The sequence below is a fragment of the Mandrillus leucophaeus genome, unplaced genomic scaffold (assembly GCF_000951045.1).
Source record: "Mandrillus leucophaeus isolate KB7577 unplaced genomic scaffold, Mleu.le_1.0 Scaffold25, whole genome shotgun sequence".
Taxonomy (NCBI): Eukaryota; Metazoa; Chordata; class Mammalia; order Primates; family Cercopithecidae; genus Mandrillus; species Mandrillus leucophaeus.
Genome location: NW_012102587.1, coordinates 5,844,825 through 5,871,796, shown reverse-complemented (window position 1 = coordinate 5,871,796; position 26,972 = coordinate 5,844,825). Strand labels below are relative to the sequence as shown.

General features: G+C 39.4%; 1 protein-coding gene and 1 long non-coding RNA gene across 3 annotated transcripts in view; one reads left to right on the top strand and one right to left on the bottom strand.

The window, feature by feature from the left end:
- The window catches only part of LOC105542069, a 36,778-nt gene extending 28,899 nt beyond the window's left edge, over nucleotides 1-7,879 (bottom strand). Inside the window, exon 1 of the long non-coding RNA XR_001006416.1 lies at nucleotides 7,762-7,879. This is a non-coding gene — a long non-coding RNA (uncharacterized LOC105542069). The remainder of the gene's footprint in view (nucleotides 1-7,761) is intronic.
- The window catches only part of PTPN4 (protein tyrosine phosphatase, non-receptor type 4 (megakaryocyte)), a 242,281-nt gene continuing 223,055 nt past the window's right edge, over nucleotides 7,747-26,972 (top strand). The window contains exons 1-2 of one of the 2 annotated variants that reach the window (XM_011983431.1): nucleotides 7,887-8,519; nucleotides 19,864-20,007. The gene's annotated coding sequence lies outside the window, so the exon portion shown is untranslated. Of the gene's footprint in view, nucleotides 8,520-19,863; nucleotides 20,008-26,972 lie in introns of both variants that reach the window. The other variant, XM_011983430.1, reaches the window with a different exon arrangement.

The following is a 26,972-nucleotide window of genomic DNA, read 5'->3' as shown; positions in this document are numbered from 1 at the left end:
TTCCCTAAATAACTTCTCATGCCTGGAGACCTTCATACTGGAAAGAGGCTATCATTATAGCAAACATCAGTATCTGGTCCCTTCCAAAGGCATATTTGCTTTCAAAGAGAGAGTGATTTTACTTTGTAACCAGTTTCTTAAAAACAGTTTAGCATATGGACAGTGCCAAGTGCCTGATTAATGTGTGTGTTCTGACAAGATCAAAATTTGGGCTCTGTAAAACCAAGGACTAGGCTCTGGGCCCTGGTGGCTCCATGGGGCTCTGCCACATGGAAGGTACTAACTAAGAGGTCAGCAGGCCTCCTCTTTAAATGCAGTAAGAACAATTTGTGTGTCCTGCTAGTACTGTTACTTGTGTGTTTTGCATCTCCTCTGTCTTCTCCTTGCCTCCATCTCCATCTAGAATGTAACAGGGAGCACTGTGACTCAAAGTGCCATGCTGCAAATGGTTTGTCACCGGTCCAAAACAAGATAAATCTAGAAATTGAGAGTAAGAGTTAGAACATTTTAGAGAAATTTGACAGAGTAATTAATTTCTGTTGAATGTAATAAAATATTGGGATTTGTTTTTATTATGCTGTATGTCTTTGTTTTTTCATTTCATTTTATAGTAATTTATTTCTACAAAAATATTGGTCCATGATTGACTGGTCTTTCACCCCAGATAGTTTGAGAAGTACCAATATAGAGGGTAGGGATCCCTGTTTTACATTGATGGTCTATGACATTCAGTGCCTGTCCAAATGTCAACCCTGCTGCACAGTAGAATCACCTTGAGAGCTGGAAAAAAAAAAAAAAAATTTCTATCTCTCTATAGAGAGAAGCTTCAGCTCGACCCTCACCAATTAAATGAGAATTGAGGTGGGATTAGGGTGTGGCAAGGGCATCTGCATTTACTAAAAACTTCCTTGGTGTTTCTAACTTCTGGCCAGGAATGAAATCCTTAATGTGGGTGGTATCCAATCAATGACCACAGGTTGAATGAATGACTAAAGCATGTCAGCCAGCTAACAACAGGCGTTTATTACACACCTGACAGTGCTGTACCAGGTGGTGAGTAACACATTATAAAGTCATGAAGCTTAATCAAGATTTTCCAATCTGATGATAAAGCTCCTATTGACAAAGCCAATACAAAACAAAGGGCACAGATTAATAAACTTGTAGCATTCACCCACAAATAAAGTAACATTTATACACTATGGATGGATGAAGCCCAACTCTCTCTCTCTGTGTCTCTCTAAAGCAAACAGCATATTCAATAATATTTCACCTAATGGGAAAGAGATTTCCTTAGGCTGGTGTCTCCCCGTTGGTCAGAGAATCCACTAGATGTCACTCAAGGTCCCTCAAGGTTCCCTTTCACAGGCTTTGCGTGGTCTTTAATTACATCAGATCATTTTCCTCACCAAACTTTGTCCCCATAGTCTAAGACTTCTAATGGAAACCATGCAAAATGTAAGGCACAGAATGTGCTGGTTGTTTGATCTCTTTTCATGGCTTTCTCTAGCACTCTAGGGCCACACCATTCATGCATCTATTCAAGAATAGTAACTGAGGGCTGATGTTCTAATAGGACACATTAGTTTAAGCTGTGGTGGAATCATGAGGAGTGAAATAGCCTTGGTTCTGTCCTCACGGAGTTTACAATTTAATCTATGAAAGCACTCTTCATTCTAATTTGTGTTGTTTATTTATTTATTATTTCTCCCTTCAGACCAGAAGCTCTCAAACTTTTTTGGCCACCATATCCAGAGTAAGAAAGAAAGAGATTTTGGCTGGGCATGGTGGCTCATGCCTGTAATCCCAGCATTTTGGGAGGCCAAGGAGGGTGGATCACGAGGTCAGGAGATCGAGACCATCCTGGCTAAAACTGTGAAACCCCGTCTCTACTAAAAAATACAAAAAAGTAGCCGGGCGTGGTGGTGGGCACCTGTAGTCCCAGCTACTTGGGAGGCTGAGGCAGGAGAATGGTGTGAGCCCGGAAGACAGAACTTGCAGTGAGCCGAGATCGCACCACTGTACTCCAGCCTGGGCGACAAAGCGAGACTCTGTCTCAAAAAAAAAAAAAGAAAGAAAGAAAAAGATTTTATATTGCAACCTATATTCACACAAATGCTCAAACACATAACCAAAGTTAAAGCTTCACAGTACAATGCTTATCTTCATGTTGTGCGATACATTCTGATATTTTCTAGTCTATTCCAGTTCCTTTTTTTTTTCAAAATGCTAGTCATGATCCCCCAAACTGATTTCACAACCTACTAATAAGTCACAATCCTAAGAATAAAAAATACTTGACTTGAAGGCAATGGCAACCTCTTGTGCCTAGCAAATAGTAAGTGAGCAATATATTTTTTTAAATGAATGAAAATTATGAGGACTAATTTGCATTAATGTTTACATTAAGAAGATATATACAGATTAGGTAGTTTATAATATGTATAATCAGTGTCCTAAGAACACATTTCTATATACACATTACATTCTATATACACAATTATAATGGATAATTTTTTTCAGATAATCTATACCAGCTATACTAGGTACACTATATATGCTGTCAATGTAATTTTTTATTTCAGTCACAATCAAGGACTCACATATTTTAAATTCACATAATTAAAAATATGTTCATCTTGGAAAAAGAAGTCATAAGCAGCAATGAACTCTTTCAGATATTAAAACTCATTATAAATTTCAATAGTAAAAGAGCTTGGTATTAGAGACCATAGCAACAGAGTAATGGCCTTCAAAGATCCCTAATCCACAGAACCTGTGAGTGTTAGCTTGCACAGCAAAAAGGATTTTGCAGATGTGGTTAAGTTAAAGATTTTGAGATGTGACTATTATCCTGCATTATGTGGGTAGACACAATGCAATCACAAAGATCCTTGTAAAAGGCAGGCAAGAGGGAGAAAAAAAGGCAGAAAAGATGATGAGAGAGAAATTTGATGCCATGCTACTAGGTTTGAAGATGGGGGAGGGAGCCATGAGCCAAAGAATGCAGGTGGCTTCCAGGAGCTGGAAAAGGCATGGGAACAGATTCTCCCCTAGAGCCTGCCTCCTCAAGGGACACAGGTTGGCAACCTATTTTGGAATTTTGATGTCCAGAACTGTAAGATAATAAATTTGTGTTCTTTTAAGCCACTAAAGTTATGGTAATTTTTTTGGTTTTGGGGAGTTCTTTTTGAGACAGAGTCTCACTCTGTCACCCACGTGGAGTGCAGTGGTGTGATCTCAGCTCACAGCAACCTCTGCCTCCCAGGTTCAAGTGATTCTCCTGTCTCAGCATCCCGATTAGCTGGGACTACAGGTGTGTGTCACCACACCTGGCCAATTTTTTGTATTTTTTTAGTATAGATGGAACTCCATCTATACTATACCTGGCCACCATGTTGGCTAGGCTGGTCTTGAACTCCTGACCTCAAGAGATCCACCTGCCTCGGCCTTCTAAAGTGCTGGAATTACAGGCATGAGCCACCATGTGCGGTCAAAGTTATGGTAATTTGTTACAGCAGCAACAAGAAATGAAAATAGAGATGGAGTAAATCAATGGCATGAAGTAAAAAAAAAGTCCAGATCCAAAAAAATCTTTGAGAATTTCATATCTGATGAAAGCAATCTGGGGTGTGTGTGTGTGTGTGTGTGTGTGTGTGTGTGTGTGTTTATTCCATAGGTGGTATTAGGACAACTGGATAGTTATTTAAAAAAAAAAAAAAGCTGCATCTCTATCCCCTTACACCAAAATTATTTCCCAGATAGCAGCAGAAGACCCACTAACAATCCTGAGATTAGGATCATGGATTTTTAAGTATTTAAAAAACACAACTAAAAGTACTAGAAGAAAATATGGGATTTTTTTTTTATTGTGAAAAATACAAAACCCAGAATGATAAGAGGTGGATTATAGTAGTAATAACTCCCACACAGTGAGGCAATCAGTAGTCAATTTGGCAGCATTTATCAAAGTTAAACATGGCCATACCCTTCAACCCAGCAATTGCATTTCCAAGAATTTGTCTTAAAGAAATGCTTCGATGAAAACGTTCTTTAGAGCATTATTTGTAACAGTAAATTACTAGAAACAGCCCGATGCCCATCAATTAGAGAAAGTTAAATACATTATAGTTCAGCCCTTAGAATGACATGTATCCATATGTTTTGTTGAGGAATGATTTCCACACACATTTGTAAGTGAAACACGGTATGATCCCTTGTGTGTAGGGAAAAGAGATGTAGGTTTAGCTTATATATTCAGAGAAAATTCTGGAAGGGTATGCAAGAACTGTCAATAAAACTTTTGAGAGTGGGACTGAGAGGAGGAGGAAGTCTTAGATTTTTAAAATGTTACACTTTTTTTGTACAGTTCCTGATATCAGGATTGCTAACAGGTCTTCTGCTGCTATTCAGCAATAAAGGAAAAAAAGGAAAGAATTGCTGAAAATGAAGAGGGAGAGAGCCATGCTGACATGGTGACAAATCTGGGCCAACTGCCTCCGAGTTATATGGTATAGGATTTTTAATGTTTTAAGTATATTTAACACAGCTCTGTGATTAAAGGAAGCCCAAGCCACAGAATCCTGAACTTACTGGAAACGTGTGCCACCTCTTTAAAGGTTTCAATTATTTAAATATGCTTGTTTTTGCTTTTAAGTTACGCATGAAGATTCCAGGCAGGTAAAAAAGATGAAATTCTCCCTTAATTGACTAGCTAAGGCAGACAGGTACCTAACCAAGGTCTCCTGTTGGGGACCAGGTTAGACAGCACTCACATTTGACTGAAAGCCTGTATACCTTGTATGTCCCGCCTCACCAGCATAGGTAACAAAATGAAGTCAGTTTAAGTCATGTGCTTTTTGAAGTTAAAATTCATACCACTCTGAGCTCTACCTAGTGAGTAGAGTCCAACCTTCCCTTGAGGTTCTTCTCCCTAGATATCCCCAGTGATCCCACTATTACTCATTTCTTCCAAAGGGGTCCTCTCCAGTTACTGATAGTGGGTGCTGGTGAGTCAGCCACAGTGCCTAGTCAAAGCTGCTTCTCCACTGCTGCTGCCTGGGGTCACTGCCAAGGCCCATACAGGCAAGAACAAATGCCTGTTCCCTTCTGGCTGTAGCTACCCAGGGTTAAGAGAGGTCCTACCATTGACCACACAGTGCAAAATGGCCAGTCCTTGCCTGCCAATATCCTCCAAGTGTGGATACAACCTTTGCTCTTACTCTCCCAAAGCACAGTCAAGGGCAGGCTGCAGACAAGGAAAAAAATCAGTCAATAGCAGTGCCTGCCAATATCCAGTAATGTTTGAGGCCACTTTTGAATGAAAAAAAAAAAAAATTCTTGCTAACTTCCAACTGTTAAGTCATTTTAATTATGTCTCTTAATTATACATAAACTTTAGGTAATAATTTCTTATTCTTATAGCTCACGTCTACAAAACTAAAATAATTTTAGAAATTAAATTCACAAATTTAAAAAATTCAATTAATATTATGTATGTAATGTGTGGTAACGACATTTGTTGTTTTGCTGAAATTAAATTGTCCTCTGATATGAGAATATGGAACTCACTGCTATGGTATGTGCTTTTTTGTTTGGCATGCTTATAATTGACTTAATTATCCCAACATTCTTCTCTATTTGAATTTCTGTTAAACTTTTGTGCAGTGTGCCGTAAAGGACGTGTGACCTTCGCTTAGCCAGAATGCTGTCCTTTCCACAAGAAGTATTCTATTCTTTTCCCATTAGCCCCAGAAAATTAAATTTGTGCTTGGTGCCAAATACAAAATCAAGTGCAGGGTTTCGTTACAAGGTGGTCATCAAATGATCCAGCATAGCGGTTAGAATATATTAACTTTTAAAAGAACATAATTTAAGCAAGAGCAAAATATTTACATATTTTGTAGAGAATTTGCATATATATTTTCTTAGACTGCAGTTGAAGGAACTACATCCTTGCTACTCCAGGGTGGTCCAAAAGCCAAGGACCTTGTTAGAAAGAGTCTCTAGGCCAGGTGCAGTGGCTCACTCCTGTGATCCTAGCACTTTGGGAGGCCAAGGCAGGAAGATTGTTTGAGGTCAGGCGAGTTCAAGACCAGCCTGGGCTGGTGAGAGACTGTCTCTATGTAAAAAATAAAACAAAAAAAGCAATGCAGAGTCTCAGGTCCACTCTAGACCTAATGGATTAGAACATGCAGTTTAATAAGAACCCCAGGTGATCAGCATGTACATTAAAGTGTGAGATATATTAATTTATTATTTCACAATTCAACTTTCAATGGGACCATGTGAGGCTGGGGCACAGTCTAAAGCACTCTCTCTCTCTCTTTGTTTTTAAGGACAATTATTGATTCTTCTCCTTCCAGGGTTCCAGGCAGGTAGATTTAAGGTGAACTCAGATTTTTCAAGGAATAATGGTGAGTATTGGTAACTTCAAAGGGTCCATCCTGGTGACTTGCAGGGGAAGTTCCACTCGGGAACTTTTGTGTCTTGCTTAACACCAGACACACGACTACATGTAAGCCAGGTGGCTCACACCTATAATCCCAGCTACTCCAAAGGTTAAGGCAAAATCTCTTGAGCCCAGTAGTTGGAGACCAGCCTGACAACATAGGGAGACCTTGCCTCTAAACAAAAATTACATATTGTATGATTCCGTTTACATAGCGAGACCTTGCCTCTCAACCAAAATTACATATTGTATGATTCTATTTATATGAAACATTCAATTTCTGGTGGAAGTCTCATATGATCTTTGGTTGGAGGATGACTGGATGTTGACAGATGACAATGAGCTGAAGAGCATTTTAGCAGAGGGACTGGCATGATCAAAGACAGAAAATGGCGAGTCACAGGCAGGAATGCATATTTAGGGAGGAATGAATGAGCATTGGTTACAACAGAGATCTGGGAAGAAAAGCAAGTGAAGAAGTAAAGCAGGAAACATGGATGGGCAAGCTGTCTTTTTCAAATGGAAAAACTAACAGGTGTGAGGCAGAAGTGAGTCAATATAAATTTCTATCTTGTCCAGATTTGTTCAAATTCCCTTGATTTGTAGTCATTTTGTCGGCTTGGGGGGAAAGTGGTTTTGGAAAGATCGTCTTTATAAAGGTAGGCTCTGATAGGATGCTCAAGCTAAGAGCAAGGAAGGACAAAGAAGGCACCTGGAGACAGAAAAGGGCACTAATAAAAAATTGGGCAAAAAGGAAGTGTGGCGGTCCCCAAATCCCTTCTTCCTCCATTTCAGCTGAGATCACCCGCAGGCAACTGTCCTATTACCAATAAGTTTGTATCACCAATAAAATATTATAATGCACCTGGCTAAAAACCCTGGCGTGATAACACCAAATTCATGTTATTGGAATGAACTAAATTTTAAAAAGCACACCGTTCCAGGCACACAGAAGGCACCCCCGAACGTTTGTTTTATAAACGAAGGTTGGTTGCTGAGGCTTTGTTTTGGAGCCTATGTTTAGGAGAGGAAATGATTCAAAACTGCCCCCCAAAACCTATATCCTTTAGGAGCACTGAGGTTGGGGCGACCTGCTGCCAAGCGGTCTGGTTTTCCCTTTTAACACAGGCTTCTTGTCCCACTATCCGGTCCCTCAGGTCAGTGGGTGCAGCAGGGGTCGCAGCCCAAGCAACCAATCGCGATGCGGCTGCGGGGCGGGGGCCACAGCGCTCCGCCTCCCCCTCCAATCCGCGCTCCAATCCGCGCTCCAATCCGCCCTCCCAATCCTGCTAGGCCGTCCTCTCTCGCACCTGCGTGTCCCTCCGCGCTCCGACTGGAGCGACTTCTCCTCCCTGCGCTGGCGGGGCAGGCTTTTAGCCTCGCTTCTCGCGAGATCGCCTCCTGCTGCTGCCGCCGCCGCTCCCGGCCGCTGACTGGCGGCGCCTGCGCAGCCGCCATGTTCGGTTGCTATGCTGCGGCCTGGGAGAGGGGGTGTGCTTGAGGGAGGAGGAAGAGATAGCGGAGGAGGAGGGGGAGGAAGGGGAGGTGGAGAAGGAGGGGGGTGACTGAGCTCCTCTTGCACTCTCACACACAAACGCTGCCCAGGATTACCCGCCAGCTCACGCCGCGCAGCGCGCTTTTCCGCTCCTCGCGCCCCACCAGCAACATTGTTCTCTCAGGACTCCTGGGTTCCAGGGGCCGGAATTGGGCCTGAGCCGGAGAGGAAAGAGACTTGGCTTTGGCCGAGGGGTCGGAGGATTGGGGCCAGGCCCCCCTCCCCCACGCACTTTTGGGGGTGTGGATTATCTCATCCCCGCAGGGAGGTAGGAGAGGTCGCCGGCTGCCCGCCTCCCTGCCACCTCCCTGGCGACGCCGGCCCGCGGCTGCCCAGCAGCATGAGGTGGTGCTGGCGGCTCCGGGTCGTGGCGCGACCGCTGCGGCGGCGGCTGCTCGGGGGGCGCTGAGGTAGCCCCCCGGAGCGGCACGGCGGACGCGCTTCTCCCCTGCGCGCCGGGGCCTCGAGGCTTTTTTTTCTCCAGCCGAGAGGACGCGGCTGTGATATACGAAGGTAAGAGGTTCTCCGGTCCCCGCCGGCCTCTCGGCCCTGCACGCTGAACGCGAGGCTCTTACCTGCATGTGTGGCTCCTGGGAGGTGAGCCAGGTAGAGCAAGCCTGAGGTACGAGGATGATTTAAAAGGAAGGGAAAAAAAAATGCCTTATTTCCTTTCTTCCTGGGACCTCTGCTCTTGAGGGGGTTATAGTTGGAATCTCTGTTATGGGTCAGAGAAGGGACAAGGGATGGAATAGGTGCGGAGATGGAATGTTCCCCAGTACCTAAACTCTAGGTAAAGCTTTGGAATCTTGAGTTTTCCATTGCTGGTAGAATTCCTTTTTTTTTTTTTTTTTTTAATTGGCTCATATGAGCGCTTTTTGCACGTTGCATGAGCCAACTATTCCTACCATTGAAGTTTTAAGCCTGTTATGATTCTATCAGTCTATACCTGTATTTGGGAATCTAGTTGAGCTAAAAAAAAAAAAAAAAGTTGAGATGTAGGTAAATAATGATGCATTTCGCAGGGTTTCCATAAAATGGAACAGCTTACAGTTGCACAGGTGATGTGTGGATGTTTCTGCAAAACTTGGGGTGGAAGATTTTATGTCTGGGCTTGCATCATGTAGTGACATCAGTATGTACAAGGACGATTTGTAGGATTTTTCAGAACGCTTGTTCTAGGGTAACTTGTTATACATCTGCAGTATGCCAGCTGCTTTTCGAATAAGAGGTTTCAGTAATACTAAGTTTCTGTGTCCAGATCTTGGGCCCAGTTGAAAGAGTACAGCGGATTGGTCACATTTAAAACGTATTTATGGAGAAAGATAAAAACAAAAGGCCAATGTGTCCGACTTGCAAAAGGCAATTAGAGTAGAAAGAAGACTGGAATAGTAAAAACCAGGGCATTTTTAAATCTTGGTTTTCTGAACTTGAACGTGCCAGAGGAAAAAAATTTTTTTTTCAATTTTAAGGGGAAAGGAGATGGCCTTAAAATAAAGTATTGTTCAGAGCCTAAAGTGTGCTTAATGAAATAGAGCTAGATATATCATTTAAATCTTAGATTTGATTAATATAAATTCAGCTTTCTTTTAAAGAAAAAACTCATAAGCAAAAGTTTGTTTATTGTACAGAACCTCTTCACTAGCTCATGAATGTGATCATTTTGTGGACATCACCATTTTTTGTCAGAATAAATTTATGCTCCAGTTACCACAAAAGCAATTTTTATGTCTCTTCACATTTTTTATGGTACACATATCTTTGTTACATTTTGCATTGAAACACGCACGGTCCCATCATATGATCTTGAGTGATTTATAAGAGAAACAGTCTTTTTTGTACATGGGAATGTTTGTGTTTTTGCTAGTCTGTTTTAAAAATTTGGCAAGAGGTTTTTAAAATCCAAGGAGGCATCACTATTTTGTAGTTTTTAAAAATATTAATTGAGTAGGTCCACGTTTATTAAGTTAGAAAATCATAGGTTCCTCAAAAGTAGTAATAGATGAGGATGGGATTTTCTTACTGCCCGTTTTCTAGCGTCTTAGCTTCGGAGCTGTAGGTATTGAATTGAGTTAAACTTGTGTTCTTTTCCTATGTTCTAATTAAATATCTTTTAAAATGTCCCTGGTAACATTGTTACTTTAAATTTATAACACCCAATTTCTAATTTAGGCTAGGCATAAAACCAGCATTGATTGAACATACTTGCTAAAAATACTTTCTGGGTCGGATGTACTTAGAATGCAGCCTCAGGAAATTTCATTTGAACTATTCTGTGACCAGGGTACACTTCATTATTGTTGAAGGACTTTAAAAAAAATTATAGATCTCTCATACTCGATTTAATCAGTTTGGGCATAGATGCCTAACTTTTAAAAAAAGTATAATAAAGTGAGATAGTAATACAGTTTATGTGAGATGGTAATAAAAACTTTTCGGCTTTTTTTTTTTTTAACTTATATGACTTCGTTAGATTGTTATTAAAGTGTGATTTGTATTTTTAAAATAGTATTGTTTTTTAAACATAATTGAGTTGTACAGTATCCATTGTTATCTGTTTAGTATTTATTTATGACTTACAAACTCTAAAAGCGGGATCAGTGATCATGGTTTTTAGTAAGTTGTCTTTAAGGAGCAAAGTAAGAGACTAGCAGAGAATTGCAAGGAGGTCTGTTATCGAGAGTACTTTTGCCTCCGCTTGAGAGTTAATATGGCCACTTTTAAACAAGAAAACTTTTCTAAAAATATGTGGAAATCTTGTTTGGTGTACGTTTAGGGGCAAATGTTTAAAAGTTCTGCCTAAATTCTTAGAATGCAAAATTGATCAACTCACTAGGAATGGTTGCTGTGGCTAGGAGTGGTTATTGTGGCTAAATATGAATTGTTGCTCCTATATAAAATTTAGCTATTGGTAGTAGTTTACGAACTGAGTTGAATTTTGTTGTTTTTCTCCGTTATTGCATGTTATGAAGTTTTTTATGTACCACAGTCCAGATGTGTTAAATTTGCCAGTTTACTAGAATAAGCTCTGAAGCCTTGAAGTTTGGCTTAGCATTCCGAACATCCTTTTTATTGTTTGCCAGAAAAGTACTGTAGGAAGGAGGTGTTGTTATCTCTTCATTTAATATTTAATTAGTAGTACAGACGGTGAGATAGGGTATAATGTAGAAATACCATAGAATCATCTTTATTGATATGAAAGTACCATTGTCTAGGAACAGCATAATTTCTTACCTTTTGCATGAATGGGGAAAAAGAGGAGGGGAAATTTATTAGACTCTCTTTCATTTCATTAGAGGCATCTTCCCTCACATTCATTCTTCATTTCATTATTCTTAAGTAGAAACTTTGGAAGAGAGATGCAAGTAGTTGAATAAATTAGTACAAAATGAAAATTACATCGTATAGACTATCATGAGGAAGATACCAACTTGGATTGGTTATTGTGTTTGTGTTTTTTAACAAGGAGGTTATATAGAGTAGTTGAAAGAAAAAAGGATCCAGAAGGGAAGAGTGTTAGTATTTATTGTCTGTTAAGTGTCAGATACCGTATTAGGGGCTTTTCATGTTCCACTCACCAAGTACACTTTATGAGGTAGGTACTATTAATCCTGTCCCCTCCCTGCCAAATAGAAGCTAAGGGAAATGAAATAACTTGTCCAGGCTCATACTTCTAGTAAGTGGAATTCTCTGAAACTATTCTTTAGATCAGTTCTGTCCAATTAAACATTCTGCAATGATGGAAATATTCTTTTTTCCTTCAACTTTATTGAAGTATAATTGACAAAAATGATAGAAATATTTTTTGCACTGTTAGTTATGGTAACCATTAACCATGTGTGGCTGTGGAGCACTTAAAGTGTGACGAGTGTGTCTGAGAAACTAAATTTAAAATTGTATTTGATTTTAATCAATTTAAATTTATAGCCAGATGTGGCTGGTATCTGTAGTATTGGACAGCATAGCTTCAGGTCTTCCCGCTTAGAAAATCTGAGTTCTAGTATTTAATCTTGCACTAGTTTATTTATATATGGCATTAGGCAAGTTATTTAGTTCTGAGCTTCAATTTAATCTGGTGTGAAAATGAAGGGGTTGCCACTGAAAGATTATCTCCAAGGTTCCTTCTTGCTTAAAGTTCTGTTGTTCTTATTAAAACATACAGTAGCATTTAATATTCACAAGCATTGTATCTGAAAGGATCCCCCTCCCCAGTATGCTCACCCATTACCTAAAGATTTTTATTTAGTCAGTTTCTCTTTTTGAGAAGAGTATGTATAAAGCACACATAAAGGGTAGTGGATTATTCCCCACCTCCCCAATTGTTTGGCAAAAACATTGTGTAACTCAAGGCAGTACTTTATGATGGAACAAAGTTTGAATCTTTAAAGATCATATTTTAACACGCCACCTTCCCATTTAAAAATATATAGGAGTTCCCTGGTACTTATCAAATTAATTACAAATTTACCTGCTTCACCTTGAAGACTTTCTACCAACTTCATCTCATTAACTTTGTTTCTCATTCTTGCTTAAAAAGAAAATAGCCTTGTTTTTTCCTTTGTCCTCGTTTCCTTAATTTAAACATCGCCTTCTCCAGTTCATATGCCACCTCTTTAAACCTTTTTCAAAATTCACCTGTTTCTGGAACAATGCTGCTTAATCCACTAACAAGGATCAGTTAATGAATCCTGGTAATAGGTACCCTAAGGTTAACATGTTTGTTTAGATATAGTTTAATACATCCTTCTTAAGCTTTTTTTTTTTTTTTCCTGCTTAAATTTTTACGTTACCTACTCTGTTTCCTTAATTTTCTTAGGTTAAAAAAATTAAAATAAGAATTGTTTCTTTTGTATTGCCTTATGAATTTAGTCTATTTTTCAACAATACTGCTTTTAAAAGTTGCTAATTCTTTAAAAAGAGAAATACTGTAACAACATTTACCCTTGGTCACTACCATAATATATTTTTTTTGTTTCCTTGCAGATAATTGTTCATATTTAAAAAATAAAGTTGTGTGGTAGAGATAGAATTTTGAGATGAATATATTGGGAACATTGTGTAGTAGAGACTGTGCAATGTAGGGAAAAGATCATAGACTTTGGAGTCAAATCTGGTTTGGAATCTAGCCTCAAAAACCTTGTACAAATTATATAATTTCTGAGTCAGTTGGCCTTGAATTGTTGTGAGGATTAAGATAATACATGTAAGGCATCTAGCATTGTGCTTTAAATAGAAGAGATGATCAATAAGTGATAGTTGGTATTTTTTTTCATTTTTCTATTCCTATCTTCATGAATATTATTTATTTATTTATTTATTTTAGCTACCCAAAGCCGCCAAGGTCAGTGAATATAATTTAAGTGATTAAACATTCAGGTGATATACCATGACTGATTTAGACATTTACCTTTTGTTAACCGGTTTTTTGTTTATTTCCTCAGTTTAAAACCCTAGGACTGGGATAATGGTCAAGTGTCATGAATATTTCTATGCCAGATCTCTCTCTTACAAAAGTACCTACAGTGGGTGTCCTTGTTTTGGGAAGAAAAAATGCTATTTGTATAATTGTATTTCATTGTTTTAATTAATGTAATTTGAAAATTTATTTGGGGATGATGGTGAACATTCCTTTATATGTTAGTTAAGCAAACATTTGAAATGCCAATTGTAGTGGGAGCAATGGTATAAAGGTAAATAAGACATGATTTTTGTCCTTGAGCTCACATTCTAGGATGGTAACACATGTCAACAAACAATTACAATTCATAGTGACAGTGTAATAAGATCTGGGGAAAAGAGAAGTGGCATTTGAATATGGTCTTGAAGGATCATTTGGAATTGATCTGGGTAGAGAGAACAGCATGTACAAAAAGTCAAGTATGAACGGATGCGTGTTGTGTTTGGAGAAATGTAAGTTGTCTTGTTGGATATGTCTGTCTGTCTCTGGGTGGGTGTGGTTGTCTGTTCCTGTGTGTGAATCTCTGCGTGTGCGTGTGTGTGTGTGTGTGTGTGTGTGTGTGTGCTCGTGCGCACGCATGTGTGTTGATTGCAGTGGGAAATGAAGCCTTGTGGGGGTCCTTGTGTTTGGGCAATGAGTGGGATCATTTTAAGACCTTTAAAATAGAGCTTCCCAACTGGTGTGCCATGAATGGTTTACCAGTGTTTCAGAGAGCAAGATACCCTTGTTTATGGGACCTGGGCATATCAGATCCCCTTCCCCACCCCGCCCCAGGATGGTTTCTTTTGGCTTTGAATAGCCTTCGTGGCTTATCCCAGTGTGCTAAGAAATTATTATTTTCTTTGTTGCCAAGTTGGGAAAAGGATTGGGAAAACCACTGTTTAAGAGACTGTAAGTATTGGAAAGTTTATGGTACCCACTCACCCTTGGCATACACTGTGTAATCAGAAATAAATATCAAATCCTAAAGTAAGCTTAAGGTAAACTTGAGAATTCTTAAGTCAGAGTCCCTCGTCTTTCTCCCTCTTTTTCTCTCCCTTTACCCGCTGCCTCCCCCACTTCACTGTTGTGTGTGCATGTGCGTGTGCGTGTATGTGTGTGTGTATGTGTGAAATATCTTTTTGGTGCCCTTGCGTTACTGGTGCCCTAAACACGCATTTAGTCTGCCTCTTGAGAAATCACCATTAACATTCGGGAACAATTAGAGGTATTTAAATAAGGAATGATAAGATTAGATGCGGGTTTTGAAAGGTAATTCGTGACTTCTAGATAATGATGCAAAGACACAAGGATAATGCAAGGATGATGAGGTTAGAAATGGAGCAGAGAGACCAAAGAGACCAGATGCTGTTGCAGTGGTCCACGGGAGGAATGATAGGAACCAGAAATAGGGTAATATAGATTAGAACTGAAAACTGAGTAGTTTCACTAGACCTGAGAGTCCATTTGGACATTGTGGGGGAAGAGTTGAAGATAATGCTAAGATTTCTTCTTTAGCAACTTCCCTTCTTTAGCGAGGGAAAGCCAGATGATTTTTATTGAGCGCTTCCAGTGAGCCAGGTATTTTGCTAGACAGTGAAGTTGTCATGAGTTCTTATTTAACATTTTAAAATAATTTCAAACCTAATGAGAAATCTCAAGAAAAGTACAACAAAGAGCTCCCAAATCGCCTTAAACTAATTTTTAACATTGTACTAGCTATGTATCATGTGTATACACAACACAGAATGAGCCTGGAACATCTAGTGCTTGGCTCAGTAAGGCCTTCTTTTCAGGATGCCCCAAGGTGTAACCTTGGAATTGTCTTCAACGCTTTCCCTTTTTCTACTATATCTAATTGGATCCTCAAATTTCAGTGAAACAACCTCATCATCTCTCATTTCTGGTCCTACATTTTAATCCTTATTTCTCTATTTCAGGGGAATGCACCATTTCTAATTTCATTTGACTTTTTTCTGAATTATTTGAGAGCAAGTTGCAGACATGATGCCTATCACTCCTAAATATTTTAGTGTGTATTTAGAAAACAGGACAGTTTCCTACATAACTGCGAAGTCAGGAAATCAACATTGATACAGCACTACCTTCAGGTCCCTAGATGCCATTCAAATTTTTCCAGCTGTCCCAGTAGTGTGTCTCGTTTCTTTTTGGTCCAGCATCCAATTCAGGTTCACACATTGCATTTGATTGTCACATCTTTTAGTCTCCCATCAGTTTGGAATGGTTCCTTAATATTTCCCTGTCCTTTATGACCTTGACAGTTTTAACGAGTGGAGTCCTTTTTTCCTGTAACATGTTTTCCTCAACTTAAGTTCATCCAGTGGTTCCTCATGTGCAGACCGAGTGCATTGTTGGCAAGAATGCCATAGAAATAATGTTGTGATATTCTTAGTACATCACTAGGAAACGTGCTGTAAAGTCCTGCTACCAGCGATGTTTAACTTTGAACATCTGTTAAATTCAAGTCTGCTGAGTTTCTCTACTGTGAAGTTACCGTTTTTTCCTTTTATAATTGAGAATTCTCATGTGAGAAGATATCTAGGAGTGTGTCAATAGAGCTGAAGGTGCTAACCACCAGCCTTCAGGTCTGATGACTGCTACCTGAATCAGCCACAACTGTGAAAGCTGTCGCCTACATTTATTAGTTCATATTCTACTGACAGAGATTTCCCCCTTCTTCTCCATACATTTATTTATTCATTCATTTATATCGATATATTCTCCTGGATTTGTTTCTGTTTAGTGGTTTTTATTAGTTACTGTCATTTTAAAATTTCATTTTGTTGGTCAAATTGTCCCAAATTTGGCCTTTAAGTTGGCTCCCCTATCTCCTTGACCTGTCCCCCTCCTTGGTGTATTTCCTTACATTCTGGCCTAACAAGATGTTCCAGATGATCTTAATAGTCTCCAATCACAGCTCTGAAATAGTTTGTTTTTCCAAGGAATCCAGTTTTTTTTTTTTTTTTTTTAAGTAGAGGTGCTATTTAGGAACTGAGATCTGAGTGTTTACTGTGTTCATTTCTGCTGGTATGTCATCACTTTTAGGGGGATAGAGCTAGGAATTGCATATATGTATGCACACATCTGAATCTGTTTCTATGCCTATGTAGAGGTATTTTAAAAGTTCACACTGGGCCAGGCGCGGTGGCTCAAGCCTGTAATCCCAGCACTTTGGGAGGCTGAGGCGGGCGGATCACGAGGTCAGGAGATCGAGACCATCCTGGCAAACACGGTGAAACCCCATCTCTACTAAAAATACAAAAAAATTAGCTGGGCGTGGTGGCGGGCACCTGTAGTCCCAGCTGCTCGGGAGGCTGAGGCAGGAGAATGGCGTGAACTGGGCGGGGATGGGGAGATGCGGAGCTTGCAGTGAGCCGAGATCGCACCACTGCACTCCAGCCTGGGGGACAGACCAAGACTACCATCTTTTAAAAAAAAAAAAAAAGTTCACGCTGATACAACCAATTCCAATCTAACATCTCAGGATTCGTCTAGCCTTTTCCCTTTCTGTATTTGTAAATCTCTTCTCCAGCAGTGAGAAATTGGTTCCTATTATCTCCTCAGTGTATTTACTTATCTGCTCAATCCCCTTGTATGTGCCAGTCTTCTGACCCCACATTAGTTATCTCCTTTCTCCTTGCTTGCCACCTCTAAGGCCTGTGGCGTGGGGTCCTCAGGGCATGCTGTCAGGTCCATGTGGTAATGAGAACTTCTCATTTAATCTTTTTTCCCCCCTCATTTAATCAGGACAGAAATTTGTTGGAAAGGTGCCATTCCTAGTTTTAAAAGGAGAACAGAGCTGAAATTCAAAAAGGTGTGTGTCTTTAGGCATGTTACTGTGTAAATAGCTGAGTAAATATTTTGCATTCAGATTCGTCTGATACTGAAACATCTTTTCTCTCCTGTACTGCATAGCCTCTATCTGTGGAATCCAAAGTGGCAGGATTTAAGGTTGTGTAGATGGTAGCTGAAGCAATGGGTGTGACTGTCACTGCTTATGAAGTATATATAAAGTTAGGGAGAGGCACGCTGACAGAGCTCCTAACTACCATCATTGAAAGATTAAGGACTCTCGGAAATCAAGAAGCCAGTGAAGAGGACTGATAGAAAGGTTGTGAGAGAGAAGAGTGTGGTTGTGTTAGATGATGATGAAGTAAGGAATTTCATGAAGCTGTCATGCTGCTGAGAGAAAAAGAGAAGACCAAAAGGCTTTGAATTTGACTATTGGAAAGTTATTGATAATCTTAGCTAGTTGGTTTTTCCAGTGTGTTCAGGCAAGCTGCCTGTATCAGAATTATGGAGATACTAATGAAAAATTTAGACTCCCCAGGTCTCATCTAAGACCTTACAGATTGTTAAAAGGGGGAGTGGGGAGCCAGGAGGTAGTAGCCTGGAAAAATCGACTGAAATGCTAAGGCTCTTCTGAGGTGTACTAGTTTGAGGTTTGTTGCTTTAGCAGAAGAGTTATAGTAGAAGGGTGTGATAAACTAAATTGAGGAAACCAAGTGTACAATGAATATAGATGAGACGGCTCTTCGAGAAGTCTGGCCATAGATAAGAGACCTCAGGTCATGGAAGAATAGGGGACAGCATCGAGAAAAATACCTTTGTGTTTCAAGGGTTACATACACCTTAACATTTGTTGGGATTAAGAGAAGGAAACTGTAGTGATTATTTTAAAGTTGGGTAAGCAAAACTGTATAGCAACACCTACTATCAAAAAAATGCCCTGAGTGAACTTTGGTAGGTATCTGGGATAGCTGCCTGCTCCCATTTTAAATGCCATCTTTTGGTAGGTCTTTGGAGTAATCCAAGGGTCATTGTTTATTTTATTTTTAGTTATATTTGTATCTTGTATTTTTGTTATACAGTTGTTAAGAGCTTCTCTTTGCTCATTTTTATGCAAACACGAATTCTAAGTATATTCTTGTATATAGACGAGTCACCAGCAATACAATTAAAAATTACGTCCAGAATTGGAGGCGACTTTAGAGGGAAAGCCAGTCCAGGGCAGATTTAATGTATTCTTTGAGCACCAGCTAGGTACCAGGCACTGTGCTTGGCTGTGGGGATACAGAATTGAATAAGACATGCTCTTTATCATCAAGATTATTGTTCTTTCTTCAGAGGAACTTGAAATCTAGTATATAGCTAGAAATGGTACAGATAAGTCATAGATAACTATGTTAGTCTACAGCAAAGTAAGTACAGATAAGTCAATGTTTAATTAATACAGCAGTGTATATTACCATGATTCTCAGACTTTTAAAATTGTATTTAAGTTGTATTTTCCTATTTGAATTGGCAATATGGCTACGTGGTTCAAGTTTCAAAATAATATAAAAAGGCATATGAGAAGTCTTGATACCACTCCTTCTCTTTCCTGTTCTGTATAGGTGACTACTTTTATTTTTTGTATATTCTATGGTATTTATGCAAATAGAAACAAATAGAAAGATTACTGTTTTCCCCCTACCTTTTTATGTAGAAGGTATTTACTACATTAATGCTTTGTACCATAATTTTTAAATTTAAAATATACCTTGGAGATCATTTGACTTTAGCATATAAAGAGCTGTCCCTTTTTTCTTCTTCTTTTTAACAAAATTTAGTAGTATGTTCTATTGTATAGATATACTATTAAGCTAACTAATTCTAAGTATTTAAACTTTAAGTTTTAGACCCCTTTACTTACGTAACCCATTTCCTTTCACCTCTTTCTGTATGAACTAGTGCTCCCTGAGGCATTTTTACATTAGTGACCTGCCTGACTTTTCTGCATCTAAAGGGCCTAATTTTTTTTTTTTTTTTTTTGAGACTGAGTCTTGCTCTGTCACCCACGCTGGAGTGCAGTGGCGCTCTCTCTGCTCACTGCAACCGCTAGCTCCTGGGTTCAAGCGATTCTCCTGCCTCAGCCTCCAGAGGAACTGGGACTGCAGGCTTTTAAAAGTCTTGTCAGTTTATACTTTTACTCAATAGAAACCAGTTACCATGTAACAAGTTTGACAACCTTGAGACTCCCATGCTGTGAGGAAGCCCAAACTCTCACAGGAGAGACAAGAAGGCCATGTGGATGAGTACTTCAGTGAGGACACATGAGAGTGATGCCTTCTTGGACTTTTCAGCCCAGCCCTGCCATCAACTGAATGTAGATGAGTGAATGATCCCAAATGATGCCAGATGACATCCAGTGAAGCAGAAGAGCTGCCTAATCTAGCTTTTACCCAATTCCTGGCCAGGGAATTGTGAGACATATAAATCCTTATTGTCTGAAAATAAATAAATAAAATACATAAATAAAAGTAGGTTTATTTAAGTGCAGATCTGTATCTGTTCTGCTCTGTCTTGGTTTTCTGTGTTAACAATGTCCTATATTTAAGTTCCTGTACTCCAGTCTTGTAGCTGGAGCTCTCTGCTATCTGCTGTAAGCGTTGCCTGCTGCCATGTTTCCTTGTTGTGTTTTTCCCTGATTGCTGGGATACCACCTGCTTATCTGACCTCTATGATGCTAAGGACCTGCTTGCCTGGATCACTACTTATTGCTTGGTACTATAAGCTCTGGATACTATTTTCTAACTGCCTGTCTGTATTGCCTCTCATCATCATTAGCGAGTTTCCCTCTTCTCCCCTAATTTTCCCGATTGTAGCCCTATCAACCCCTTGAGTTTTAGTTTGTCAGTGTGAAACTTGGCAAAACTTCTGAAATTATTTGGGATGATTTAAAATTTTCTTGATGTTAATTGTTATAAGTCCATTATGCTTTGTCTGGACTCTTGTAGTAGTCTTTTTAAGGGCAGTTTGCTATAGTTTTGCCCTTTATAGTCTGCTTTACGCTGTAGCCAGAGTGATTCATGTCTGATCAGAATTCTTTTATCTCTCCATCTCTCTATAAAATAAAATGAAGGAGTTTTCCAAGGGGATTAAAGTTATTTGGGAAATATCAGTTTTTAAGGTAATATTCTTTTTGTCTGTTTCTTTTTTAGATACTTCTTGTTCATGAAAGCAAAATATCACTACAAATGCCAAGGACTTCCAAATTGTTCTATTTGCATTGAAATAAGGAAAATATTTCTGATATATCTTACTGTTTCCAGCCTAGCACAAATTGCAGTCAGTTATAATGGCTTACTACAAGAAGCTACTAGGGAAAATGGAATGTCTTCATTGGGAAGGGATCGTGATTTGAAAAAGTTCTCTTAGGTAATTCTGATACTGTGACTCACTTTGTATCTGGCTATTTTTATGGCTTTTGATCTGTGTTATAATTGTTTACAAAAATAATTTTATAACCAACTGTTTGTTATGTGCAATTCTGAAATTCCCATATGCCTAAAAAACCCAAAAGTTTTGTTAACTAATTTGGCAACCAAACTTGACCTATACTGAGATGAGGCTACTTAGTCTCATTTATTCCACTTACAGTGTACATTCTTCAGATTCTCTGAAGAAATTTTATTTATTTATTTATTTATTTATTGGAAACGGAGTCTCGCTCTGTTGCCCAGGCTGGAGTGCAGTGCCGTGATTTAGGTTCACTGCAACCTTTGCCTTCTGGGTTCAAGTGATTCTCCTGCCTCAGCCTCCCAAGTAGCTGGGATTACAGGCTCACGCCACCACACCCAGCTAATTTTTTATATTTTTGGTAGAGATGGGGTTTCACTGTTTTGGCCAGACTGGTCTCGAACTCCTGACCTCAAGTGATCCACCCACCTCGGCCTCACAAAGAACTGGGATTACAGGCATGAGCCACCGTGCCTGGCCCTTAAAGAAATTTTAAATAGCAGTATGGTTGAATACAGGGTGCTGCCCTAGAACCAAGAACATTACTTAATGTAAGGCATCTGTGCCATATCACCTGTCTATGTCCCAGATACTCTGAAATTCAAAACACTTCTGAAAGTGTTTTGAAGCTAGAGATCTCAGTTACAGGATTGTAAATCTGAACCACCAAATTCCCTAGCAATGGAAAGAAGTGGTACTTTGTTTTCTTTTGTATTTCTTTTTAGTGATAATGTAGTTGAACAGTTTTTCATGTTTATTTCATTTATTGCTTATATTCTTCAAATTCTGTGTTCATTTATCTGCTAGGGCGAATAGTTTTTTCTTACTAATTTATAATATCATAGATACTAACTGGTTTTCTGTTCATTCTAAGTTTCTGTAACTGGCATATTAATGGAAACTGCTACAAGTTGAAAATGCATATACAGCCGATGCTTGAAAACATAGATTTGAACTGTGTGGGTCCACTTATACATGGATTTTTTTTTCAATAAATATATTGGAAATTTTTTTGGAGGTTTGGGACAGTTTGAAAAAAACACAGATGAACTATATAGCCTAAAAATATCAAGACATTTTTTCAATTAAGAAAAAAACTGACTGGGCGCGGTGGCTCACGCCTGTAATCCCAGCTCTTTGGGAGGCTGAAGCAGGCGGATCATAAGGTCAGGAGTTCAAGACCAGCCTAACTAACATGGTGAAATGCTGCCTCTACTAAAAATACAAAAACTAGCTGGATGTGGTAGCGCATGCCTGTAATCTCAGCTACTCAGGAGCTGAGGCAGGAGAATCACTTGAACCCAGGAGGCGGAGGTTGCAGTGAGCCAGGATCATGCCATGGCACTCCAGCTGGGCGACAGAGCAAGCCTCTGTCTCAAAAAAAAAAAAAAGAAAAAAACTAAAAAGGAAAAATTAGATATGTCATGAATACATAAAATATATATAGATACTAGTTTATTTACTACCATAAAATATACACAAATCTTCTGTAAAATGTTAAAATTTAACAAAACTCACACAGACCATATATGGCATCATTTGCAGTTGAGAGAAATGTGAATAAACATAAAGATGCAGTATTAAATCAACTGCATACAATTAACTATCTTCATAATGTATTACTGTAATAATTTAATAGCCACCTCTATTTCTAGTGAGTGCAAGTGTTGGAAGTATCCACTTAAAATGCCATATGATGCTAATCATCTCCACATGAGTAGTTTGTCTCTCCAGTTAATTGCCTATCACAATAAAAAGTGATCTTTTGTGGTTATTAAGTATTTTTCAGCATATGTTTCATCATGTGTAGTGCAATATCATAAACCTTGAATAACACCATGGAACCCATATGAAGTGCAACTAGTGATGCTGGAAGTGCTCCCAAGGAGAGAAATGTCACAACATTACAAGAAAAAGTTGAATGGCTTGATATGTAGCATAGATTGTGGTCTGCAGCTTTGGTTGCTTGCCATTTCAAGAGAAATGAGTCCAGGATAAAGACCTCTTTTTTTTTTTTTTTTTTTTTTTAAAGAAATCTGTGAAGCTGTTGCTATAGCTACACCAGCAGGTACAAAAATCTTGCACTTTTTGTGAAATACCTTTTTATCTCACATGAAAATGCAGCTTTTATGTGGGTGCAGGATAGCTATTAGAAAGGCACACTTATAGACTCTAATATGATTTGAGTAAAAGCAAAGTCATACAATGACTTGAAGCAAAAGAAAGGTGAAGGATCTAAAGTTTGAGAATTTAATGCCATCCAAGGATGGTTTGATAGTTTTAGAAAGTTTGGCTTAAAAAATGTCAGGATTACAGGAGAAGCAGCTTCTGCCAACCAAGAGGCAACAGATGAGTTTGTAGGCACCCTTAAGAAAATCACTGAGAACCAGGCACGGTGGCTCATGCCTATATCCCAGCACTTTGGGAGGCCGAGGTCGGCAGATCATGAGGTCAGGAGTTTGAGACCAGTCTGCCCAACAAGGTGAAACCCCGTGTACTAAAAATACAAAAATTAGCCAGGCATGGTGGTGTGCGCCTGTAATCTCAGCTACTCAGGATGCTGAGGCAGGAAAATTGCTTGAACCTGGGAAGTGGTGGTTGCAGTGAGCCAACATCACACCACTGCACTCCAGCCTGGGCAACAGAGCGAGACTCCATCTCAAAAACAACAACAACAACAACAAAAACTAAGAAAAAATAAAATCATTGAGGAGAAAAGATATCTGCCTAAGAGGTTTTTAATGCAGATGAAGGTGCCCTATTCTGGAAAAAAAAAAAATGCCACAAAGGACATTTATTAGTAAAAGAGAAGTGAGCACCAAGATTTAAGGCAGGAAAAGATAGGCTAACTCTACTGTTTTGTGCAAATGCAGTCAGGTTTATGATCAGGACTGCCCTTATCTTTAAAGCTGCTAACCCCCGATCCTTGATGGGATAAGGTAAAGACCAGCTGCCAGTCTATTGGTTGTATAACAAGAAGGCCTGAACAATAACTCTTTTTCTGGATTGGTTTCATGTGTACTCTGTCCCTGAAGTCAGGAACTACTTTGCCAGTAAGGGATTGCCTTTTGAAGTTCTTTTGATGTTGGACAATGCCCTTGGCTGCCCGGAACCCTGTGAGTTTAACCCTGTGTTGAAGTGGTCTACTTGTTCTCCCAAACACAACATTTCTAATTCAGACTCCAGATTGATTAGTCCTAAGGACCTTTAAGGCTCATTACACATGATACTCTATGGAAAGAATTGTCAGCATTATGGAAGAGAACCCTGATAGAACACCATGGAAGTCTGGAGGATTACACTATTGAAGATGCCATGGTTGTTCTAGAAAAAGCTGTGAAAGCCATCAGGCCTGAAACCGTAAATACCTGCTGCAGACGACTTTGTCCAGATGTTGTGCATGAGTTCACAGGATTTACAACAGAGTCAATCAGGGAACTCATAAAAGAGATTGTGGATATCTATGTCTATGTCTATGTCTATATCTATATATACTTTTAAAATGTTGAGGATGAAGGGTTTCAAGGTATATATCTTGAAGAAATTCAAGAGCTAATTAGACACAACACCAGAGGAATAAACGGAAGATAACTTGATGGAGATGAGTGCTTCCAAACCAGTGCCAGATGATAAGCAAGAAGATGTAGAAGAAACAATGCCAGAAAACAAATTGACTGTAGACAGTCTGGCAGAAGGGTTCCAGTTATTCAAGACTGCCTTTAACTTATTTTACAACATGGACCCTTCTAAGATATGGGCACTGAAACTAAAGCAAATTGTAGAAGAAGGATTGGTACCATAATATAAACATTTTAAGTGAAAGTTTTAAAAAGTCCAACATAAATTACTATGTATTTCTGTAAAGTTACTTGGAGTGTGCCTGCCTCTCCTGCTTCCCCTTCCACTACGTCTTCCATCTCTGCCAGCCTGAAACAGCAAGACCAATCTTTCCTCTTCCCCCTCCTGAGCCTACTTACTGTGAAGACAGTGAGAATGATGAAGACCTTTGTGATGATCCACTTGCACTTAACGAATAGTAAATATATTTTCTCTTCGTTATGATTCTTAACATTTTCTTTAGCTCTATGGTAAGAATTCAGTATATATGGCCGGGCGCGGTGGCTCAAGCCTGTAATCCCAGCACTTTGGGAGGCCGAGACGGGCGGATCACGAGGTCAGAAGATCGATACCATCCTGGTTAACACGGTGAAACCCCGTCTCTACTAAAAAATACAAAAAACTAGCCGGGCGAGGTGGTGGGCGCCTGTAGTCCCAGCTACTCGGGAGGCTGAGGCAGGAGAATGGCGTGAACCCGGGAGGCGGAGCTTGCAGTGAGCTGAGATCCGGCCACTGCACTCCATCCAGCCTGGGTGACAGAGCAAGACTCCGTCTCAAAAAAAAAAAAAAAAAAAAAAGTTCAGTATATATAATGCATATAACATACAAAATATGTGTTAATTGACTTTGTTATTGGTAAGATTTCCGGTCAACAGTAGGCTGTTAGTGAAGTTTTGGGGAAGTCAAGAGTTATATGGGTTAGGGTCAGTGCCCCTAAACCCTGCATTGTTCAAAGTTGTCAACTGTATTTATATGGTAAAGGAGATGATCTTGCTCCTTTGCTCACAATCCTTTAATGGCTTCCATTCTTACTTAAAGTAAAAGCTGAAGTTTTTACTGTGGCCAAAAAAGCCCTACATGGTCTGTAGACCCAGCTGTCTCTCTGATCTTATCTTTGACCACTCTTCTTTTTCATTTTTCTCAAGGCACACTGGCCTCCTTTTTGTTCTTGGCACTGGCAGACTTGTTCCTACTTCAGGTCTTCATGTTTGTTCTTCCTTCTGCCTTGAACGCCCACCTTTCTCCCAAGTGTTCCAGGCAGATGGAGTATGCACATGGCTCACTCTTTTACTTTTTAAGTCTCTGCTCAAAAGCAAATTTCTCAGCCATGGCTTTCCTGAGCCCGCTATTTAAAATTGCTTTCCTACTCCTGCATGGCTGATATTCTCTGCTTAACATCTCACATTATACTATATATATATTTTTTCTTTCCTCATGAGAATAGAAGCTCCATGAGGGCAAGGACCTTTATCTTGTTTTGTTTGTTGATATATTCATGTCACTTCTTCCTGTCTGCACAATGTGAGGTACTTAATAGATATGTTGAACATGGGAAGGGTTAGGGAAAAGTAAAGAGGAACATTTATCTAATTGCCTAACACATGGACACCTGATTTAAGCCTTTAGTTATAAATACTCTGCTAATTCTGATATAACTAGAGTAATTTATATGTATTTATTTTAGAGACAGGGTCTTGCTCTGTCTCCTTAGCTAGAGTGCAGTGGCATGCTCACAGCGCATTGCGGCCTCAACCTCCCAGCCTCAGGCGATTCTCCCACCTCAGCCTCCCGAGTAGCTGGGACCATGGGTGTGTTCCACTTTTTTTTCGCCCCCCAAGAGACGAGATCTTGGCATATTGCCCAGGCTGATCTTGAACTCCTGGGCTCAAAGGATCCTCTGGCCTCAGCCTCCCAAAGTGCTGGGATTATAGATGTGAGCTACTGTGACCAGTAGAAACAGTTGCTTTCTGAAGGAAGGATAAAAACTCTAGAGACCAGCATTCTTTTTTTTTCCCCTCTAAAAAAATGCACTAAACCCCTAACTAATGAAATAATTTTTGCTGGAGAAGAGAGGAACAATAAAGCTTTAAATATAATACCACATATACTATAAGACTGCCTCTTTTTAGACAAGAATGAAAATATTCTCATTGACTGGTAGCACTTATGAAAGATTGGCTTTATTGTTGGAGTCTCATTGGGAGGAGACCAAAGGACAGAAATTTAGAAAATGGAGAGGGAGAGAGGGAAAGAACTAGCTGGCTGCTTCTAATGTTTCTAGTACTTAGGTAATGAGCTGTAGATAGGAAAAAGAGTAGTTCTTTGACTCACTAAATTAATTTATTTATGTCTTTTTTAGTTAATAATTTCACTGAATTATTTGGTTTCCATCCCTAGGCAGACTGTGAGCTTCTTGAGGTCAGAGATCTAGATGTGTGCATATTTGTATCTCTAGCATCTAGCACTGTGTCTAGCAACTGGGAGCTAGCTATTCACATACTTATATGAATAAACAGGTATACTGAAGGCATAGGTTTAGAAAACTCTCTAGGGCCTTAGTAGGTCTGGGAGTGTGTTTCTTTCTTGCACACACTGTACTTTAGATGCTGAAA